The sequence below is a fragment of the Xenopus tropicalis genome, chromosome 8, assembly GCF_000004195.4.
Source record: "Xenopus tropicalis strain Nigerian chromosome 8, UCB_Xtro_10.0, whole genome shotgun sequence".
Classification (NCBI taxonomy): domain Eukaryota; kingdom Metazoa; phylum Chordata; class Amphibia; order Anura; family Pipidae; genus Xenopus; species Xenopus tropicalis.
The window spans coordinates 31,454,542-31,477,844 of NC_030684.2; the positions used below are offsets into that span (position 1 = coordinate 31,454,542).

Sequence of the window (23,303 nt, forward strand, 5' to 3'; positions counted from 1 at the left end):
AAGCAGCAGCGGGCAGAACCCCTGTGGCACCGCGCCGTATACAAGAGCAGAATAAAGACCTTCCTAGGATTGCTGGAAACAAACACCAGCATGGCGTAACATCAACATTCCCCTAAAGCTTTAAGCTACTGCCAGATGGGACTTATTACCCGCTGTGTGTGGCACCCAGGCCCATGCCAGCGGATTGGCTGATACTTGGCCTGCGTTTATTATACACCGGCTGAGAATCAGCCCCGCCTGGCAATAGCTTCAATGGACAGCGATACAACCCAAACCCAACTCTTTCACTTTAATGTGCCAGCGTTGCCCCCCTGTCCCATCTCTGCCCCAAACTGACACACAATTCTGTTACCTTACTAACTCAGTTTTATAGAAGAGTAACACAATTACTGCTAGAAGTAAAGCTACAGAGGAGAAAGGGTTAATACTGTGCCCCGCATGTGTATCCCAGTTTGTTACATGCTATTATTCCCATCATTTAGTTATGAAGAATAGCCCCCAGTAATGTACAGAGGGGTAACAGCCCAGAGTGGGATCCGCTCTCTGCTTGCCAATAGCGTGCCAGGAATCCGCACCACTGCCAGATATTTGCAGCAATGGAAACGATATTAAACCCCAACGCTGCTCATATTCAGACAAAATCGCCGGTGCTGCTACCTATGGGATTCCCATTACTAGCCGGGCAGAGCAGTTTATATACGGCAGTACAAGCAGACAAACAAGTGCCCGTGCCCTGGGCCGAGCATAGATGGAGCACACAACTAGCAGCGTGTTTTGGGGAGACCTGCACCTTTTTCAAGCATCCTGGCAACACTAAAATAAAGTCTAAGCAAGCAGCATTCACTTGCTCTGTGTGTGCTCCTTCCCATTAATACTATGTACTATGTATATAAAACATTGCCTTAAGGTGGATGCAGGGTACTGGGAGTTGTAGCACCAAAGCCACTGGAGCTGCAGGACCATTCATGCGAGTTCCCCCAAGCACAGAAAGTTCCTGCACAGCAGCAGCGGAAGGTAACATAGGTTCAGCAGAACAAGATGGCGTCAGTAGGGCAAGATGTTACCAACCTGCGTACCCACCCCATGTACAGCTTTGTTTGGGTAGCGCCATTGTACCCTGTGCAGGAGCTGAAGTCAGGGTTTGACTGTACTATTAATATTTCTCTCCTATTCATTTTCCTTTCTCTCTTTCAAACCAAAATTGGGTTGCTAGGGAAAACTGGACCTAGCAACTAGCTGTCTGTTGAAACGCCAAGACGCTCAGCTGAACAAAAAGCTAAATAATAGGAAAGCTAGAAAATAAAGACTAACTGCAAACTGTTTTGGAATATAACTTTGTACATCACACTTAATGCTAATTTAAAGGTCAACTTCCCCCTTAATAACAGTGGAACAAATCTACAAGCGAAACCAAGAATGCCGCAGGGGTCATTTATAAGCGGAAGTGCGGCATACAAAGTGCCATTTTAAGTAACCATGTTGTATTTTAGCCCAAACTCAGCATTTTTACCCCCCTACAATTCCACATGAGCCGGAGAGATGGTGATATGCCTGACACAACTGCGGCCCAATGGCGCCACCATCTGGAGAAAGCAGGTATGCGCTCAAACTGAGGTGCAAGTTCCGCAAACGTGCCGGGCTAAAGGGAAGTGCTGGGCAGTTTGGTGCCGGTATGTACAGCATTACATAAGGGTATAGTAAAGTGACAAAAATATCCCCAACTTTACCGAAGAAAGCCAAATATTTTTGGACACTACACATAAGGGTGAATCTGAACGGGGTAACCATGTCTCTCTACTCCAAACTACTAAGTTGCAAAACTCTTCGTAAATTAGCGTTTTGATGCAGCACCTAAACATCACCTTACAGCTTACATTTTACATCATTTCTCCTTAATAATGAATGGCAGCGCCACAGGACCCCGAACAGTTTAATGCCTAATGTGCTTAGGATTACAACTATACTCACTATCCCACAGTTACACTCTGTACCCCTGATACCATCTTGCCTTACTATACTCACTATCCCACAGTTAAACTCTGTACCCCTGATACCATCTTGCCTTACTATACTCACTATCCCACAGTTACACTCTGTACCCCTGATACCATCTTGCCTTACTATACTCACTATCCCACACTTACACTCTGTACCCCTGATACCATCTTGCCTTACTATACTCACTATCCCACAGTTATACTATGTAACCCTGACATCATCTTGTCTTACTATACTTAAGAGGTCATATGACTTAATTGGTACCTAATGTGGTTAATATGTACCTAATGGGGCTATAAAACATACAGGGAGCCATAGATACAGAAATGAGGGCAACCAACCTACTATATAAGTATCTACTGTACTGTAATGATTGGAAGGAAGTAGAATATTGCTTTGCTCCAAAGGCCACAATGCAACAGCATGGCTAAAGTCCCTTCAGCAGCTCCGTATTATAATTATTCTTATTCTCTATAGCCGAACAGTCCCTCACTCTGCTGTGCTGTAACTATGCTAACTGTTCAGCAATAGCGACTAAGGAAAATGAGAATACGGAGCTGCTGAAGCACAGATGGGTCAGTGAGCTCTAAAGAGAAATATGTGAGCCATAATGCGTCCCGCTCCCACTTTAATATGCCTTTCCCAGTGCCCCCTGTTTCTCACCCCAATGGGCTATGTGCCCAAAACCCCATAGCCAGTTTATCTGCAGTGCCAACATCATGTATAATGCCCACAGGGAACATAGTCAGTATATATGCAGTGCCAACATCATGTATAATGCCCACAGGGCACACAGCCAGTATACATGCAGTGCCAACATTATGTATAATGCCCACAGAGCACACAGCCAGTATATATGCAGCACCAACATCATGTATAATGCCCACAGGGCACACAGCCAGTATATATGCCGTGCTAACATCATGTATAATGCCCACAGGGCACACAGCCAGTATATATGCAGTGCCAACATCATGTATAATGCCAACAGGGAACACAGACAGTATATATAAAGAGCCAACATCATGTATAATGCCCACAGGGCACACAGTTAGTATATATGCAAAGCCAACACCATCTAAAATGCCCACAGGGCACACAGCCAGTATATATGCAGTGCCAACATTATGTATAATGCCCACAGGGAACACAGCCAGTATATATGCAGTGCCAACATCATATATAATGCCCACAGGGCACACAGCCAGTATATATGCAGTGCCAACATCATATATAATGCCCACAGGGCACAAAGCCGGTATATATGCAGTGCCAACATCATCTATAATGCCCACAGGGCACACAGCCGGTATATATGCAGTGCCAACATCATCTATAATGCCCACAGGGCACAAAGCCGGTATATATGCAGCGCCAACATCATGTATAATGACCACAGGGCACACAGCCAGTATATATCAAGAGCCAACATCATGTATAATGCCCACAGGGCACACAGTTAGTATATATGCAGTGCCAATACCATCTATAATGCCCACAGGGCACACAGCCAGTATATATGCAGTGCCAACATCATTTATAATGCCCACAGGGAACACAGCCAGTATATATGAAGAGCCAACATCATGTATAATGCCCACAAGGCACACAGTCAGTATATATACAGTGCTAACATCATGTATAATGCCCACAGGGCACACAGCCAGTATATATGCAGTGCCAACATCATATATAATGCCCACAGGGCACACAGTTAGTATATATGCAGTGCCAATACCATCTATAATGCCCACAGGGCACACAACCAGTATATATGCAGTGCCAACATCATGTATAATGCCCACAGGCTACACAGCCAGTATATATGCAGTGCCAACATCATATATAATGCCCACAGGGCACACAGCCAGTATATATGTAGAGCCAACATCATGTATAATGCCCACAAGGCACACAGTCAGTATATATGCAGTGCCAACACCATCTATAATGCCCACAGGGCACACAGCCAGTATATATGCAGTGCCAACATCATATATAATGCCCACAGGGCACACAGTTAGTATATATGCAGTGGCAATACCATCTATAATGCCCACAGGGCACACAACCAGTATATATGCAGTGCCAACATTATGTATAATGCCCACAGGGCACACAGCCAGTATATATGCAGTGCCACCATCATATATAATGCCCACAGGGCACACAGGCGGTATATATGCAGTGCCAACATCATCTATAATGCCCACAGGACACATAGCCAGTATATATGCAGTGACAACATCATGTATAATGCCCACAGGGCACACAGCCAGTATATATGCAGTGCCAACATCATGTATAATGCCCACAGGGCACACAGCCAGTATATATGCAGCGCCAACATCATGTATAATGCCCACAGGGCACACAGCCAGTATATATGCAGCACCAACATCATGTATAATGCCCACAGGGAACACAGCCAGTATATATGAAGAGCCAACATCATGTATAATGCCCACAGGGCACACAGCCAGTATATATGTAGTGCCAACATCATGTATAATGCCCACAGGGCAACAACCAGTATATATGCAGTGCCAACATCATATATAATGCCCACAGGGCACACAGGCGGTATATATGCAGTGCCAACATCATGTATAATGCACACAGGGCACACAGCCAGTATATATGTAGTGCCAACATCATGTATAATGCCCACAGGGCACACAACCAGTATATATGCAGTGCCAACATCATATATAATGCCCACAGGGCACACAGCCAGTATATATGCAGTGCCAACATCATATATAATGCCCACAGGGAACACAGCCAGTATATATGAAGAGCCAACATCATGTATAATGCCCACAGGGCACACAGCCAGTATATCTGTAGTGCCAACATCATGTATAATGCCCACAGGGCACACAGCCGGTATATATGCAGTGCCAACATCATATATAATGCCCACAGGGCACACAGCTGGTATATATGCAGTGCCAACATCATCTATAATGCCCACAGGGCACACAGCCGGTATATATGCAGTGCCAACATCATCTATAATGCCCACAGGGCACAAAGCCGGTATATATGCAGTGCCAACATCATGTATAATGCCCACAAAACACATAGCCAGTATATATGCAGTGCCAACATCATGTATAATGCCCACAGGACACACAGCTGGTATATATGCAGCGCCAACATCATGTATAATGACCACAGGGCACACAGCCAGTATATATGAAGAGCCAACATCATGTATAATGCCCACAGGGCACACAGTTAGTATATATGCAGTGCCAATACCATCTATAATGCCCACAGGGCACACAGCCAGTATATATGCAGTGCCAACATAATTTATAATGCCCACAGGGAACACAGCCAGTATATATGAAGAGCCAACATCATGTATAATGCCCACAGGGCACACAGCCAGTATATATGTAGTACCAACATCATGTATAATGCCCACAGGGCACACAACCAGTATATATGCAGTGCCAACATCATATATAATGCCCACAGGGCACACAGGCGGTATATATGTAGTGCCAACATCATGTATAATGCCCACAGGGCACACAGCCAGTATATATGTAGTACCAACATCATGTATAATGCCCACAGGGCACACAACCAGTATATATGCAGTGCCAACATCATATATAATGCCCACAGGGCACACAGGCGGTATATATGTAGTGCCAACATCATGTATAATGCCCACAGGGCACACAACCAGTATATATGCAGTGCCAACATCATATATAATGCCCACAGGGCACACAGGCGGTATATATGCAGTGCCAACATTATATATAATGCCCACAGGGCACACAGCCAGTATATATGCAGTGCCAACATCATATATAATGCCCACAGGGCACACAGGCGGTATATATGTAGTGCCAACATCATGTATAATGCCCACAGGGCACACAGCCAGTATATATGCAGTGCTAACATCATGTATAATGCCCACAGGGCACACAGCCAGTATATATGCAGCGCCAACATCATGTATAAAGCCCACAGGGCACACAGCCAGTATATATGCAGTGCCAACATCATGTATAAAGCCCACAGGGCACACAGCTGGTATATATGCTAAAATCTGGTGGACATCTACAATGGAAAAATTGACCGCACTCATCCACCACAAAATGGACATATATGAAAAAATATGGACACCCTGGACCGAAAACCAAAACAATCGACCAACTAACCATATCTAAAAACGGACAATGCCAAGGGAAAATCCCAGACGCTAACTAAATAAAAGGAAAAAAAGAGAAAAGAAAAAAGACCACCCAGATGAAAACGGCAAGGCGAGAGTCCAACCCCCCCCCTTTACCTCTAACCCTCTATCCAACCCCTATTCTACTTTCTTTAACCCCCATTGTTCCACATATTTTGTATGCATCCTACTTTGTTGTAAAACAACTAATAAAAACAAAGTTTAAAAAAAAAAAAAAAAAGCCACTTTGGGTAAAGTTTTGTAAAATGGCCCCCCCTGGACCTGCTCCAGAAAAACCACTCTTTTTCAACTGCCCCATCGGTGATCGGGGTACACAGACTATTGCATGTGTCAGTTGGATCTCCCCCTCTGCTCTACATTTTGCAGCAAGTAGTCTGTAGGAACCTGAGCCCCTTCTCCCAAGGATTCTCCCTTCGTAAAGGATTCGGCCCAATACCGAACCCAATCCTAATTAGCATATGCTAATTAGGGTTTGGAAGGGTTAAATCTCAAAAAAATTTCAGCTTCCGTGTTTACATGTAAAAAAGCCACATGATTTTTCGGATTCGCATTTGGTCCGGCCAGGAACGTGGATTCGGCTGAATCTAAATCCTGCTGAAAAAGGCAGAATCTTGGTTGAATACTGAATCCTAGATTCGGTGCATCCCTAGAAAATACTGCCCTGATGGAAGGTGCCCAACACATGGGTATCATCTAGCATTTTAACCTTTTTGTGTTCTTACTGACATTCTATTCTAAACATTTACTAGATGTATGTGGGCAACAGAAAGAGTAGAGCCGTACCAATTTAGCAAGAAGTCTCACAATCTGAGAAGCACTGAGCCTTCCTAATATTACCTAAGGGATATACAATCTGAGCTGTAATTAGCATCGTTGTATGCCCATTAAACTGCTCCCAGATGTCTCTTTCTTGGAAATAATCCTTTGCCTAAATGGCTTACATGATCAATACCTCCCCCACCGATCAGATAATCCTGGTGCTGGATTTTGTTCCCAAATCTCTACAGATTTCCGTGCGTCATATGATTTGTCAGGAATCTATATTTGCCCAGGCAGCAAACACAGCAATATCGCTCACCTTTTTTAGCTGAGGAAGAACGCCTAACGGGCAAAACAGAGCCAGGCACCCCGCCGAGCTTTAGGCCTCCATTGCCTGCTGTAATCTGCTTCTTCTTGTGCTTGTGCCGTTTTAGCTGGTGTGCAGCCAGGGCTAGGGCGACCGTACCAAGAGCCGTGCCAAAAAGGACCTTTCGAAGACCAGGAGACAGCCTGAGTTGCAAGAATGTGGACTGCAAAGACAAACAATATATAGATTCATTATAATAACCAGCTATGGATTTTGGAAAATAATAAATGTGTCTTGTGACTTTGTGGCAAGCAAGACAAGGGTACTTCAAGGTCAAAGCTCCTAATGCCTTCCCACCCCAAGCATTCAGAAAAGTACGCATTACGTAAATGTGTGTGTATATATATATATATTCATGTAAATGCAGCCACTTGCTTTGACCTCTGCAGTTTCCAGGAGATGGGGTGCAGTGACAAAACTAAGGATGCACAAAACCACTACAATACCATATTGATCACTAGTGGCTCAACGGTTAGTATATTGCCTTGTAGTGCTGGGGGTTTGATTTTAACCTGGGCAATAACTGCAAGAAGTTATATAATCTCTCTTCATTCCTAAACTGGCAATCTGTGGGTTCTGGCAAATGCCAGAGGGGCTTCTGTAAGATGCCATAGACTGTCACTATTTATTGGGCCTGTGGGGCTGTTTTTATTTTGAATCCCAATCCAGACCTGTCTCTGTGTGTTTCCTCAGGGCACTCTGCTTTCCTCCCACACCCCCAAAATATACTGGATGGCTAAATGGCCCTTGATAAAACTGACCCTAATATAATAAGGACTTTATAACTAGGGCAATGGTTGGCAAACTGTGGGTCTTGAGCCACAAGCGGCTCTTTAGCCCCTTGAATTTGGCTCTTCCAGGTGCGGGTTCGCACATACAGCCATATATTTATTTAGCCCCCACTTTCTACCCCGTGTACCTGTACCAGCATTAGTGTGTAGCCATATATTTATTTAGCCCCCACTTTCTGCCCCGTGTACCTGTGCCGGCATCCAGCATTAGTGTGTAGCCATATATTTATTTAGCCCCCACTTTCTGCCCCGTGTACCTGTGCCGGCATCCAGCATTAGTGTGTAGCCATATATTTATTTAGCCCCCACTTTCTACCCAGTGTACCTGTGCCAGCATCCAGCATTAGTGTGTAGCCATATATTTATTTAGCCCCCACTTTCACTCCCGTGTACCTGTGCCAGCATCCAGCATTAGTGTGTAGCCATATATTTATTTAGCCCCCACTATCCATCCCGTATACCTGTGCCAACATCCAGCATTAGTGTGTTGCCATATATTTATTTAGCCCCCACTTTCTACCCCGTGTACCTGTGTCAGCATCCAGCATTAGTGTGTTGCCATATATTTATTTAGCCCCCACTTTCTACCCCGTGTACCTGTGCCAGCATCCAGCATTAGTGTGTAGCCATATATTTATTTAGCCCCCACTTTCTGCCCCGTGTACCTGTGCCAGCATCCAGCATTAGTGTGTAGCCATATATTTATTTAGCCCCCACTTTCTGTCCCGTGTACCTGTGCCAGCATCCAGTATTAGTGTGTAGCCATATATTTATTTACCCAAAGATTCTGCCCCGTGTACCTGTGCCAGCATCCAGCATTAGTGTGTAGCCATATATTTATTTAGCCCCCACTTTCTGCCCCGTGTACCTCTGCCAGCATCCAGCATTAGTGTGTAGCCATATATTTATTTAGCCCCCACTTTCTGTCCCGTGTACCTGTGCCAGCATCCAGCATTAGTGTGTAGCCATATATTTATTTAGCCCCCACTTTCTGTCCCGTGTACCTGTGCCAGCATCCAGCATTAGTGTGTAGCCATATATTTATTTCGCCCCCACTTTCTGCCCCGTGTACCTGTGCCAGCATCCAGCATTAGTGTGTAGCCATATATTTATTTAGCACCCACTTTCTGCCCCGTGTACCTCTGCCAGCATCCAGCATTAGTGTGTAGCCATATATTTATTTAGCACCCACTTTCTGCCCCGTGTACCTGTGTCAGCATCCAGCAGTAATGTGTAGCCATATATTTATTTACCCCAACATTCTGCCCCGTGTACCTGTGCCAGCATCCAGCATTAGTGTGTAGCCATATATTTATTTAGCACCCACTTTCTGCCCCGTGTACCTGTGCCAGCATCCAGCATTAGTGTGTAGCCATATATTTATTTAGCCCCCACGTTCTGCCCCGTGTACCTGTGCCAGCATCCAGCATTAGTGTGTAGCCATATATTTATTTAGCACCCACTTTCTGCCCCGTGTACCTGTGCCAGCACCCAGCATTAGTGTGTAGCCATATATTTATTTAGCCCCCACTTTCTGCCCCGTGTACCTGTGCCAGCACCCAGCATTAGTGTGTAGCCATATATTTATTTAGCCCCCACTTTCTGCCCCGTGTACCTGTGCCGGCATCCAGCATTAGTGTGTAGCCATATATTTATTTAGCCCCCACTTTCTGCCCCGTGTACCTGTGCCAGAATCCAGCATTAGTGTGTAGCCATATATTTATTTACCCCCACTTTCTGCCCCGTGTACCTGTGCCAGAATCCAGCATTAGTGTGTAGCCATATATTTATTTAGCCCCCACTATCCATCCCGTATACCTGTGCCAGCACCCAGCATTAGTGTGTAGCCATATATTTATTTAGCCCCCACTATCCATCCCGTATACCTGTGCCAACATCCAGCATTAGTGTGTTGCCATATATTTATTTAGCCCCCACTTTCTACCCCGTGTACCTGTGTCAGCATCCAGCATTAGTGTGTTGCCATATATTTATTTAGCCCCCACTTTCTACCCCGTGTACCTGTGCCAGCATCCAGCATTAGTGTGTAGCCATATATTTATTTAGCCCCCACTTTCTGTCCCGTGTACCTGTGCCAGCATCCAGCATTAGTGTGTAGCCATATATTTATTTAGCCCCCACTTTCTGTCCCGTGTACCTGTGCCAGCATCCAGTATTAGTGTGTAGCCATATATTTATTTACCCAAAGATTCTGCCCCGTGTACCTGTGCCAGCATCCAGCATTAGTGTGTAGCCATATATTTATTTAGCCCCCACTTTCTGCCCCGTGTACCTGTGCCAGCATCCAGCATTAGTGTGTAGCCATATATTTATTTAGCCCCCACTTTCTGTCCCGTGTACCTGTGCCAGCATCCAGCATTAGTGTGTAGCCATATATTTATTTAGCCCCCACTTTCTGTCCCGTGTACCTGTGCCAGCATCCAGCATTAGTGTGTAGCCATATATTTATTTCGCCCCCACTTTCTGCCCCGTGTACCTGTGCCAGCATCCAGCATTAGTGTGTAGCCATATATTTATTTAGCACCCACTTTCTGCCCCGTGTACCTCTGCCAGCATCCAGCATTAGTGTGTAGCCATATATTTATTTAGCACCCACTTTCTGCCCCGTGTACCTGTGTCAGCATCCAGCAGTAATGTGTAGCCATATATTTATTTACCCCAACATTCTGCCCCGTGTACCTGTGCCAGCATCCAGCATTAGTGTGTAGCCATATATTTATTTAGCACCCACTTTCTGCCCCGTGTACCTGTGCCAGCATCCAGCATTAGTGTGTAGCCATATATTTATTTAGCCCCCACGTTCTGCCCCGTGTACCTGTGCCAGCATCCAGCATTAGTGTGTAGCCATATATTTATTTAGCCCCCACTTTCTGCCCCGTGTACCTGTGCCGGCATCCAGCATTAGTGTGTAGCCATATATTTATTTAGCCCCCACTTTCTGCCCCGTGTACCTGTGCCAGAATCCAGCATTAGTGTGTAGCCATATATTTATTTACCCCCACTTTCTGCCCCGTGTACCTGTGCCAGAATCCAGCATTAGTGTGTAGCCATATATTTATTTAGCCCCCACTATCCATCCCGTATACCTGTGCCAGCACCCAGCATTAGTGTGTAGCCATATATTTATTTTTATATATATTTATTTTTATATATATTTATAATTTATCTTTGTTTGACAGGCTTTTTAGTCCTTGCAGTACTGTTCTGTCTATTCTAGTTCTGTTTGTTCCCATCAATGCCCATCTCCAAGCATTTATGCTTGGGACAATTGTCTGCCTTTGTAGGTGCCACTGATTTCACTGCCATACGAGGTGACAATAGGGTTGTCATTTTTGCTATCACCTGGTTTTTGGTAGGTTTAGAATACACAAAAGGGGGGGTTGTGTTTGCACCCCAAGGCTAAGTCAAATATACCAGTACAATGAAAGTGCAACTGATCTTGCCATGTTACTACAAACATAGAAAAGGAGGGGATTATTGGTCAATGCACATTCCCTGGCCCCTTGCTTCAGAAGCCTTTTTAGCATTTAGTATTTGTTTTTGTTTTTTTAAAAAAAAGGGGGGGGGGTTCTATTTACAAAGTTACACCCTCACACCTGTCCATTTAATTTTTGTCTTATGACTTTTAAAAATGGGTGTTGGTCTTGGTAATCTCTCTTCTATAAATGCTGAGACCAATGCCCTGGTCTGGAGACACTTTTCCAAGAAATGCTACTATGTAGGAAGGTTCCAACCTATAAAAAATATAACTGGAAGTAAATATTTATGATATGTGGCTTACTGTAACATCCTGTCTAGATTTCAACTAGGAACCCACTACTTGCTGTGCAGTTTAATTGCCTCTAGCCTATTTGAGCGGACTGCTGGGTTCTTGGTTCACTTCAATAATAGCCCTAGTTTTCCAGGCAGGAATAATGGCTATAGGTGCTCTCTATTTTCCCACACCTGTTGTAAATCTCCAATTATCATGTCTGTAGATCCCTAGTCTCAGTTCCTTCCACACCCATTATAGGTCTATCTAGCATAATTCCTGGGTGCGCATTCAGTTCTGTCCCTTGCCTGTATCTTGACTTCGACTGAACTCTGCCTGGACTGACCCCCTTTGCCTGCTTTACATCTCATCTGGATACTGATTTTGTTGTGCACTACGGTTCTGGTTTTGATCTGGCCTGCCTGACTCTGATTCTAGTAAGCTGCCTCAGTCTTCCTCCTACAATCTGGTTCATTTGCTCGCTCAGAACCTTGGCAAATGTTCTAGGTTTTGGGTTACCGATCATGACACTTACCAATTTTATGATTATAACTTTGTAACTAAAACCTCCTGGTGCTTGGAATACATGCCCTGGCATAGATACTAAATTACTTGTGAAACAGGGGACTGGGCAATGTACATGGATCAATCCTCTGCCTTTTCTATGCTTGTAGCTAATTTGACCAGATCACTTGCACCTCCATTGCACTGGTACATTATACTAAGCCTTGGAGTGCTCCCACAACCCCCCTTTTTGTGAATTATTTTGAGTTATTCTGTTGGAAGTATGGCCAAACGTCCATACAGTTGTAGCACCTCCAGTCCCCTCCCTTTTGGTAGCCTCACTCAGGCCTTACACAGTAGAATTTTTACAAGATGGAAAAAAAGCAGACAAATGCTATATGCTATATAAACCCCCCAGAGTTACAAAACATGTAGCCTGAAAGAAGGTTAATACATTAACAAAAAGAAAAAAAAAAACAGAAATAGCCAAAGAAATGCCCTAGGGTTTCGAATGTAACCAGCTGCCCAGGATATTTTCTTCATCTTTGGGGGTCATTTATCCGCATTCGAATTTTTTTGTTTGAGTTTTTTGAAACCACAATGAAACTCATTTTCATTATTGTCAGTCATTTATTAGAAAATCCAAATTTAAAAAGCACAAACGGAAAGACCACATATTTCCCATTTTAATTAAATTAAAAAATGTTGCAATTTGTCTAGGCAAACTCCTCAATAACTTCTACAGAAAATCCACAACTTTTAGATGTACAGGTATGGGACCCGTTATCCATAATGCTCGGGACCTGGGGTTTTCCAGATAAGGGGTCTTTCCGTATTTCAGATCTCCTACCTTTAGTCTGCTAAAAAAAATGTAAAAAGTAATTAAACCCAATAGGATTGCTCCAATAAGGTTAATTATATCTTATTTGGGATCAAGTACAGGTACTGTTTTATTATTACAGAGAAAAGGGAATCATTTAACCATTAAATAAACCCAATAGGGCTGTTCTGCCCCCAATAAGGGGTAATTATATCTTAGTTGGGATCAAGTACAGGTACTGTTTTATTATTACAGAGAAAAGGGAATCATTTAACCATTAAAAAAAACCAATAGGGCTGTTCTGCCCCCAATAAGGGGTAATTATATCTAAGTTGGCATAAGGTACAGGTACTGTTTTATAATTACAGAGAAAAAGGGAATACTTTTTAAAAATGTGAATTATTTGATTAAAATGGAGTCTATGGGAGATGTAATTTCTGTAATTTGGAACTTTCTGGATAATAGGTTTCCGGATAAGGGGTCCCATACCTGTATTAGTGGTTTTTGTGCTTAAAAAAATTGCAAAAATGCATGCTTTTTTCCCATGAAAAGTTTGAGTTTTAGCTAAAAAAAAAAACAAAAAACAATAAATCATGGAAAAAATATGACAGCTAATAAATTCCCCTCTTAATACAATTTGATATTTCTGTTATGTTTTTGGAAAATAATATACATGTATTTTGCAGGTCATTTTTTACTGAGAAAAAAGTCTTGGAAGAATCTTCCACTAAATATTATAGGAAACATGGTCTGCCATCAGGCCTGGAGATGTCAAGAGCTTGATAACATTCTGATTTCTTTAACTTTTTCATTGGAACTAATGTACCTTATGGATGGGCCTTTTTGGTGGTGTCCCATGTTGGGGGGGGGGGGGGGGGTTTTGTAAGGGACTACTTATTTGTTTTCAGGGCCAGAACTAGGGGGAGGCAGAAGAGGCAGCTGCCTAGGGTGCAAACAATGGGGGACGCCAGGCATGTACCTCTCCTGCCTACCCCTAGTCCGTGCTTCCTTGTAATGGCTTCCCCACTTGTCATTGCAGAGTAATGACCCCCCCCCCCCCATGGCACACACACGGCGGTGAGGTTGCTGGGGCAAGGTGGCTGACTGGGTTGCCAAAGGTGCCCAGTCGGCTTGGCCCTCCCCTGAAAGGTAGAGTCCATTCAGGGCCCTGTGAGTTCTGATGGGGGCCCTGGTTCTAAGGATGCTTTTGTTTGTTTTTATGTGAATCAGTAAGGGCGAGCTTGATTGGTCACAAGTCTCACCATGCAGCCAAACACTATCACATATGTACCTGAGTATGTGATTGGCTGCCAGTTACTGGCATACCATGCATTATGACTGTGTGCAGCTCTGATTGGCTGAAAGCTGTTAGGGAAGGTGACTTCATGTCTCGTGACAGTGACAGTTATTTCATTTCTGGTTTCAGAGGTAAGTGCAGCAGATACCAACACTGGGGCAGGGGGGCATATTAAAAACAACAATACAAGGGGCAATTTGGGGTGGTTTGGCACCAATGATTTATAGTAGCTTGGGGAGTAGGGCAAAAATTGCCCCTTTGGCTCCAAAACTCCCCAAATTGGCCCCCCATTGCCTCCTTTTGCCTGGGCAGATGCTTGTCATGAAGCTGTCCATTGGAAATGTCAGTTTGTCTTTCCAAATTACATTTGCTTGACAAGCAGGAAAAGGGGATTCATTTTAGGCAACTTTGCATTTCCCCCAAAAAGCATCCATGGGGGTACAGGGGGTAAAACTTCAGGGGGGACAAACCAATGATGGGGTCTAAAACCTGGACTACAATTCCCAGCATCCTCTGTGGTTATAGTTCTAGGGCAATGTGTGTTTGGTGTTTCTTGTTTACTTGTTGCTGCTTTTGAACTGTTAAGCCATTTACTCTGCCTCTCTTTAGCAGTTAATACCAAATGTCATTTGGTTACTAGAGTCCCAATCATCCTAGCAACAGTTATTGGTCTCAGCACTAGAGTGGATGGTGGGTAAGGGAAGCCATGAGAAGAAAGACAATAGCACAAATCAGAATTAATGCCTAAAATAAGGATCCCTTGTGTTATGGGTGAAGGGGAACTTATCAGAGCAGGGCGGGTTATGAGAAGCCCCCATTGAGCAGGAAACATATTCAGTAGCGCAGTACCACTGGGAATGATACAGAAAGGGAACCCCAGTATGTATTGCTATGAATGGCAGAGAGGGCCCGACTCACAAGAGCTTACAGTCTCTTCTCTCTCCTCATAAAGTGAAATATCCGAGCGATTTAAGCGATTTGAGCGACTCGAGCGATTTTCAGTGACTCCCAGCGACAAAGAAAAAGATAAAGAAGACGACGCAGAAAAGTCTTTTTAAAGACTAAAACTTCCATCAAGAGCAGAAGAAGAAGAAGAAGAAGAAGAGGAAGAAGAAGAACCTGCCGGCCCCTTGTGGGTCATCTGGTAAGGAACCTGTATTTTCCCCTCTGTAATATGTATTATATAGTAGATGAGGTTAAAAAAAGATACACATTCATGAAGTTTAACCTTTTTGCCTAAATAAAACCTGTATAACTGCTGGCTGATCCAGAGGAGGGTGGGGGCCCTGACAGGAATAATAGTCTGATTTCTGCACCAAATCAAATGGGAAGAGATTGCTTGGAAATGGGCAGGATCTGGGGGGGGCAAGGGCTTGTGTTAGTGTAATGGAACAGGCCTGGGTAGGGCGGGGGTACAAGCAAACTATATACATAAGGCTTTGTTTTTAATTGGAACCCCAGTTTCTGGTTGAAAAGGCTTATTATTAAAAAAGGAGTAAATGTGCTGCAGTTATTACAGTACCCCTATATCTGTTCTTTATTGTGTTTATTTGGGGTCTGTATTTTAATATTACATCTTTACATTAACTCTAACCTTCCCAAATCTCTCTTTTATATTACAGGGGCAGTAGAGATGGGCATGAGTGCCAGCAGCCGGCAGTACTATGAGTACCGCTATGGAAAGGTAAGCGCCCCTAGTGGTAATAAATACACATTGCTGTGCTATTTGGGCTAATTGTCACTCTCATGATTATCACTGTGATTAAACTTAATGTCTTCTTGTTTCCTGCATTTCTCTAGATCTCATGGTGGATCCCCCCTCATCTGGACATCTTCGAGATCAGGGATTTTGAGGATCCACGCGCAGGCCCCTATTTGGAGGGCATTAGGGGCCAGATAACGGGTGACATCAAGATGGCCCTGTACGATCTGTGGATGGCAAGGGATTGCATCAAAATAACAAAATGGTGGCGATTCCTTCTCAAGGCCGAGTTCCGAGGGGACTATAAATATATTAAAGCCCACCTAAAAGGCCTCTATAAAGAACTAGAGGCTGTCAACAAGGCCATCCTGATGCGGGACAACGAGAGATATTAAGGTGCCGTATAAAATCTATGTTTCTCTCTCATCTTTCTATGGCCCTTCAAACATATTGGAAAAGGCACCTACTGACAGCACCACTACCAATTTCCTGGGTACCAAGTACAGTTGCACCTCTGTCTAGGTACCCTCATTAGCAGTAGGTAAGAACAACCGAATTCTACCAGCTGTGCCTCCACTACTGCCCAACACATTCCACCAGTGGTGCTACCCCTTCCAGCCGCCACTATTCCACCTGCGGTGCCCCCTACTCAATCCATTATATGGTTTTATACATAACAGCACCCTTAAGCCACAAAGTCATTTGCATTCCTTTTCACTCCACCTCTCAGGCTGCAGAAGCCGGGGTCTGCAGGCTGCCTGGGGTCCAATGGAATGCTGTATTCACCTTGTGGCTTATAGGTTCTCTGTGTATTCTGCCATATTGCTGTCTTCCCCTCTTTCTTCCACCAGTGGTGGCCCCCTGCTTACACTGCAGTTCCAACAGCAGTGCCTCCCCCTTTATTCCTTTTCACTCCATCCCTCAGACTGCAGAAGCCGGGGTCTGCAGGCTGCCTGGGGTCCAATGGAATGGAAAGGAATGCACTATTCATCTAGCAGCTTAATGGCGGCCATGTGTATTCTGCCATATTCCCTGTTGTTTCCCTCTCACCCATTTCCTTGGTTAAATATGGCGCATTGATCCTGGGAGCAAATCCGATTGCCGTTAAGGAGTCAGGAAGGAATTTTTCCCTCTAATTAAGCAGATTGGCCAAAGCTTCTCAGAGGTTTTTTTTTGCCTTCCTCAGGACCAATAAAAAAGCGCAATGTATTATGTTTATCAACAATAAAGCTGTGACTTACACAGATTTACCACCAAGCGGCTCTGTGTGCCTTTATTTTGGTAACTGGGCTCATTTGACAGGGGTAACACATTGAAGGGGAGGGAGTGGGAGAAGTCCTCGTGCGGGTATGGCTGCTCCCCAGAGCATTCTCATACTGGGCTCACAGACTGAGGTTCTAATGGGCATTCTTGGGATCCTCCCACCATTCCCCATCATGGCATGAAGGCTGTATGCTCAGTGCCCCCCACTGGCACATACGGGCATGGAAAAGCTGAGGGTAAAGATAAAAAGAAACCAGAATTGAATGTGATACTGACATGTGAATGTATCACAGAGCAAATCCTTATAAAAGGATTCTCATTGCCTAGAGATATTGCCCATATTGTAATATACTTAGTATGAGGAATGGATCCCATTCACCCACAGTCTGGCTCATCCGGTGCCCCCCCATAGGGAATGTAATGCACATGAGCAAACTGGCTCTGCCCTTCCCTCACTCTCCAGCCCTGAGCCCCAATCACTGAAGGGTAAAATGCATTATACAATATTTATTGGGCAGATGAGAAGGTACCTGTGGGTACAAAGCCTAAACCAGTCTCTGTAGGGTTACTATGGCACCATTTCTCCTGGGTACACAGAATATTAGCAGGTGAGCAATAATGACATAATGGAACCCCTATACTGAGGGGAAGGGAAATCCTTCTGATTTCTGACACACAGGTAACTCTTTTATATGTGTCAAATCCATTCGCATTTCATAATATATGGATCCCTAGTCCTGCCGGTGCCATCTGAACCAGGTGCGTGTGAATGAGGATAAAGGTACCAGGAAGCAGCAGCGGGCAGAACCCCTGTGGCACCGTGCCTTATACAAGAGCAGAATAAAGAGCTTCCAAGCTTTGCTGGATACAAACACCAGCATGGGGAGACATTACAACGGTTCTGGGGCCTCAGGGAAGTTACATATAGAACTTGCCCCTGAGCGTCTGCAAAATCTGGGTGCCCAGCCTAGTCTCCTAGTAGCACCCACACAATAATCTGATACATTGCTGCACTGTAGGGGCATTCAGCATCCAATCATGTTTATCTTCTGCTGTATAATATTAAAGGGGTTGCTCATCTTTGAGTTAATATCTAGTAAAGTGTAGAGAGAAATATTCTCAAATAACTTGCAATTGGTCTTTTTATTATTTGTACTTTTTAAATTATTTCAATTTTTGTTCAACAACTCTGCAGTTTGCAGTTACAACAGCTATCTGGTTGCTAGGATCCAAATTACCTTAGCAACCAGGAAGTTTTTGAATTTTTGTAGCAGCAGACAGGAGGTAGGTACAGAGTGCACCATAGGTCGGACATAGAATCCCTGACGAGTTCCCAGTAACATGAAATAAAGTCTCACAGCCTCTTATTGGCACCTAAAGAACCCATCTACAAACCTGCAGTCTGGGCTCACAGGGAGCAAGCAGCGGGGAAAGCAGCAATGAATACACATGCACCCACTCTCATGAAACCACTCAAAATACAGATGTGTGTGTGGCTCTTTATTGGATGAGACATTTCTCACAACCTCTATTGTTTTAGCTTAAAGGCCACCTATCATAGCAACATCGATCCCTTACCGGAGGAGTGGGTTATAAGAGCCCACACAACGGTCGGAGGCAAATAATATTTTAGCCAGAAAACACTTGTGACATAAGAACAGGCAAGTAATTGGCTGATCCTGTGTCACATGTACCAGTTGCATAATGTGCTGACTGGGACCCTCCCCATTATGCACATGAGTAATTCTCAACATGGCGGCAGGACGCTTCCTAGGGGCAATATCTGCCCAAAATAGTATTGTCCTCCAAACTAGAATGCAGGCTCTAATAGGCCACATGTTGGGCGGATTAATATATATTTCAACGATAGGTGCCCTATAAGTGAGCTGCCTATAGCAGAGGGTAGGGATACATGTGTAGAACTATACAAATACCAGCCGGGGATAACTACTTACCAGCACGGCCTGTCTCCCCTTGGATGCACTTGTGCTCAAGCTCTTCTACTCACTCCTTCAGCTCCACTCTCCCCTCCATCAGGGCAGCAGACTGGAGATAAAATCAGATGAAAGCTCCATGTTACAACATCATATCTCCCACACACCCTCCTGTACAAGATCAAACAACTAAAAATGAATTCCAGGGTTTACTGAGCTGTTTAATGCCCAATATACATGGATCAATAGCATATAAAGGCCCCACAATGAAAAGAAAACTTATGTACAAATAAGCACCTTCAACGCATTGTGTCATAAGAGCCTACAAAAGTATGATATATATTCACAAAGGACAAATTTTCCAAAGGTTAAAATGGGTAGGTATATCTTTCTACTTTCTCGGATGGCATCTCAAATAACCAAAGCGTAGGGCTGTAAAATGGGCTGTGCATTAAAAATAAGGCCTCAGTTCTTAACTCAGGAGTGAAAAGGAAATACGGCTGTAACTCACCCTTAAAAAAAATAATCAGTCATTTTAAGTATGGCAAAGTCCCCAAATGCTACTTCCCTAACCAAAAAAAAACCTTAAGTAAACATTGCTTGGCTAAATCTTATTTAATTAGATGCTTGTGTTTCAAATATAAATGTATTTATACACACACTTTGCATATGATACACAATAAGAATGTTATATGTGAGTGTGTGTGAGTGTAGATGTCTTCACACAGAAGAGGAAATCGCTGGTGCTGCTACTTTCCCGGGATCCCCATTACTAACAAGGCAGGGCATTATCAGTTTTTAGCAAGGAGTCAAAATGTATTTGCCCCATGTGCTGTAGGCCTAAGGGTAGGGACCTACACAGACAATAGGGAGTTGGGGCTTTAGCAGCCAAACTGGGGGTATAGGACCTGCATTCCAGGGGATTTGTATGGCCAATGATGGAGTTTAAGTCATCCTGTTAAGGACAAAAACTAGAATTTGTTTAATTTTTAGATAATGCTAGAATGTGTCAAGGCAGGGCAGCCAATGTGTACATTCCTGCTGTAAGGATATATATATATATATATATATATACACACACACTATCTGCCTTGTTGGTTATGGTTCCACTAGACAGATGCACAGCTTAACTATTAATCTGTTTAAATACTAATAACACACAGAATCTGGCCCTTTAACACATCAACCCATACCAACCACTACAAGATTTGCAATATTTGGACTTTACTAGACAGTCTCATAATAACCTATAAGCAGAATAGTCACTGTAACTCCCATGATGCTACTATATAGGATAAAGATAATCACAATACCCCCCAGATACACACACATATGGCAGTACAACCAGACACACGTGAAAGTGCCCTGGGCCCAAAGCATATAAGAAGCACACACTTGTTGTAGGTTTTGGGACATGTTTTTGGGAAACCTGCACCTTTTTTTTAAGCATCTTGGCAACGCTAAAGTATAATAAAGCAGAACGTACCTTTGCATTGCCTGCTCTTTCCCATTAATACTATGTACCATGGATATAATACATTGCCCTAAGCTGGATGCAGGGTACTGGGAGTTGTAGCACCAAAGCCAGCTGGACCTGCAGGACCATTCGTGTGTGTTCCCTCAAGCACAAAAGCTTCCTGCTCAGCAGCAGCAGGGCTGGAACTGGGGATAGGCAGAAGAGACATGTGTCTAGGGCGCAAAGGTGGGGGGTACCAGGACACCTACCTCTTCTGCCTGGCTACCCCTAGAGGCCTCATGCAGCGCTCACTGGCCCCATGATGCTCATCCCCTCTTCCCGCTGCGTGTCACTGTGGGAGCAAATGCACACATGCCGTGGGGCAGGGAGATGAAAGGGCTTTGCCTTGGGTGCGCCTGTGACTTGGCCTGGCCATGTTTATTTTTAAGCATGAAGCACACAATTGTAACTTTCAAGTTCACCTGTTTCAGGCAGGGGCGTAACTAGGGGTAGGCAGAAGAGTTAGCTGTCTAGGGTGCAGCAATTGGGGTGTGCCAGACAGGAGCCTCTCCTGGTATCAGGTAGGGTTAACCCCAGTAAGAATAATGGATTCATGAAAACAAAAAAATAAAAGATAGTTATACTGGATTTGGCCCCTATTTCAAAATCACCATGTTCACCCAAGACTCCAACAAAGAATATTATAAGGCAAGCCAAGGGCCAAGATAAAGGCATAAGGCATAAAACAAGGCACACAATTTAATAAAATAAAAACTAATTTGCAGCACAATAAAACAGGTGGGAGGGAAGTACAAGACCAGAAATCACGATTCCCAGGCAATTACAACATCATAACAATCAATTATAAAAACAAACAGACCAATTACTGACTTTCTACTCAACTGTGGCTCATGATTGCACAGTAATCAGTTGGTGTATTTTTACAATTCATGGATAATAAAGCAGGAGCAGGTAAGGAGTAAAACCGGGGGTGAGGAGCCACTGACTGTGTGACCCTCTCCCTGACTTACTACTTGAAGAATCTGGAGGGAGCAGGAGGTGCCGACTAGATAGAGGAGCCGAATTTCCAAAAGCTCTGGTGGTGTTGCAGGACAGTGAGGCAGGCAGTTCTACGGCAGCTGGTGGTGTTGCAGGGCAGTGAGAGACAGTTCTACGGCAGCTGGTGGTGTTGCAGGGCAGTGAGGCAGGCAGTTCTACGGCATCTGGTGGTGTTGCAGGGCAGTGAGGCAGGCAGTTCTACGGCAGCTGGTGGTGTTGCAGGGCAGTGAGGCAGGCAGTTCTACGGCACCTGGTGGTGTTCCTCCGCTGCACTAATAGGGCAGTGCGTTGAGCTGTAGGAGGAATTTGGTTTTTGACAAAAAATTATAGTAGCGGTAAACAGTAAGAAATGTACTTTATTAGTAGGTGTTAATATAGGTGGGGTTAGTTCCCAGAATGTGATTTGTCGATCAGCCTTTAAGGCTGATGCCAGACGAGGATTAGGGCGGATATTTTCGGCAAGCGAAAAAGCGATTGTTGAAAATACCGCCCTACGCCTCCTACATGTGCCTGCACCCGAATGAATGGAATACGCTCTGGTGCAGGCACATGTAGCCGAAATACGCATAAAAACGCGAGACTTTCAAACTCTGATGTACTGATGTAGAGAATGCTATTTTGAGACAATTTACAACTGTCTGGCTGGTGTGCCAGGCACGGACTCCAGTTTATACAGAGAGAAATGGTGCCCAAAAAATGCCACTGTGACACTATCACATTATCAGATACTGAAAAATAAACCAAATAAAGTGCATTAAATAACCAAGAGCAGTATTTAACCAGAACTGTAGCATAGTATCTGAATCCTGAAACAGTGAAGCGTGTAAATAAAAACTGATCAGCGAGCATTAAATACTGTGGGGATACTGACCCAAGGCAGAGCTTGTGCTGAGGTCCCTGTTATCGTAGCAACAAACCTCTATGTCTGTGTCACGTTAAACACATGCAGTCAGATCCTAAGAACACTGCGTCAAGCATACACGATAACCTAGGATTGAATGGGATCGGCCTCCTCACATATCAGATGCAGGAATAAAGATAACTCGCATTACATTCCTGAAGTATTACTATTGTCCAATAACGCTGCCTAACCCTATGCCTATATCAGGGAGGAAATGAAAGAAAACAACGTAGAAGAGGTGAGAAGGTTTTTGGCTAGCAGGGTTAATGGTCCCCATGTGAAAGCTGGAAAGATGGACAATGAAAGCAAATAATTAAACTATAAAAAAAATAAATAATGAACACCAACTCTATTATATATTGGCACAGTGTACAAAGTTTTGCAATGGGGTGACAGCCACCATGTTAGCCACCTCAGATCCTGTTAAAGCATAGACTGTTGTGACCCCCAAGATGAAA

At 44.1% G+C, this 23,303-nt stretch overlaps 1 long non-coding RNA gene across 7 annotated transcripts in view; it reads right to left on the reverse strand.

Annotated features, from left to right (window-relative positions):
* LOC108645184 overlaps window positions 1–22,077 on the reverse strand; it is a 125,288-nt gene extending 103,211 nt beyond the window's left edge. For all 7 annotated transcript variants that reach the window (XR_004219910.1, XR_004219905.1, XR_004219906.1 and 4 more), the window contains exons 1-3: window positions 21,917–22,077; window positions 19,451–19,541; window positions 7,299–7,509 (exon numbers count right to left, since the gene is read on the reverse strand). This is a non-coding gene — a long non-coding RNA (uncharacterized LOC108645184). The remainder of the gene's footprint in view (window positions 1–7,298; window positions 7,510–19,450; window positions 19,542–21,916) is intronic.
* Window positions 22,078–23,303: the final 1,226 nt, after the last annotated feature.